The 1,209-nt window shown below is 48.8% G+C and overlaps 1 protein-coding gene across 1 annotated transcript in view; it reads left to right on the top strand.

The window, feature by feature from the left end:
- Positions 1-1,209, top strand: part of LOC101576799 (cytochrome b-c1 complex subunit 2, mitochondrial) — a 46,157-nt gene that overhangs the window by 9,517 nt on the left and 35,431 nt on the right. The gene's annotated exons all lie outside the window — the stretch shown is intronic.

Here is a 1,209-nt window from a genome sequence, read left to right on the forward strand (position 1 = left end):
CTGTGACCCGTTAATCGCCTTCCATCCCCGCGCGGGCGGGCGCCGGCACGAGGAAGAACCGGCCCTCGGAGCGTGCGCCTGCCCGCCCGCGGGAAACGTGGCGCGGCTGCGGCGCACAAGCCGCGGAGCCCACGAACCCACGCGAGGCCGGGCGGGCGCGGGGCAGGCCCGCAGCCACGGACCTCCCCGCAGAGTGCGCACGGCCTGGCGTGCGCGGCCTGTTATCGGTCCAGCAAGCACCAAAACGCACGTGCAAGGACCTTCTGCGGCTGGTCCTGTGAAGAAAGCAATGGAACGCAAATCTACCGGTATTTCTTTTACAAATACGGTTTCAGTAGATGAGAGACTTACATGCAAGCCACATCCTCGGGACCCAGAAAAGACTGTCCTGACTCAGGAAGCCACAATCACGGTGAAGGGAGCCAGCCTGGGCCGTTCCCTGGAAGGCCTGGTGGCCAGCACAGTGTCTTCCAAGGCTAATAAAGGCCGAGAAGCAATGGACGGGGAATACATAAATTAAGTGCTGAGACTAAAGAACGGAAGCATAAGGACACCCGCGGCGGCGGCGGCGGCATGTGCAGAGAAATGACAGAGAACATTGGTGCACAGCACCAGGTCTCACCAAGCTGACGGTGTATTTATTTGTTATTTTTAAAAAAAAACAACTATATTTTAGGTCGATTTTTTTTTTTTTTTGGATAAACTGGAGTAAAGCTTTCTGATTTTCATCAAAACAAAGTACAGGTGTTGTAAATCACAGGGATCATCTGATGTGAGTACAACTTGAAATAACTAATTGTTAGGGTTCCAGTATTTATTGAAATGTAACTTTTTATAAAAGCACTAGGAAAAACTGATATTGACAGTGAGTCTTCACAAGGTGGAATGTTGAAGCTTTTCAGACGCGGGACTTTCCTGCTGTGGACCAAGGAGAGCCGCCTTTACACGCACAGGTTGCTGTGCTGCTGCAAACTAGACCTGGGGGGTACTTAAAAGGAGGGATCACATAGTTGTAAAAGACATTAATTAATTTGTATAAAATAACTTGCTGTGCTAGAAACCACCGTGTTTTGATCTAGTACTTAAATGACAGTTTTGGGAGTACAATTATCACTACAGTAATATATGGCTCCAACAGAAATACTATTTTATTAAAGGGAACTATTAGTTTGCCAAAAGATTTGTGACTTGGAAAAGGCATTACCTTCC

Source organism: Octodon degus, unplaced genomic scaffold (genome assembly GCF_000260255.1).
Source record: "Octodon degus isolate 3935 unplaced genomic scaffold, OctDeg1.0 scaffold00001, whole genome shotgun sequence".
NCBI classification, from domain to species: Eukaryota; Metazoa; Chordata; class Mammalia; order Rodentia; family Octodontidae; genus Octodon; species Octodon degus.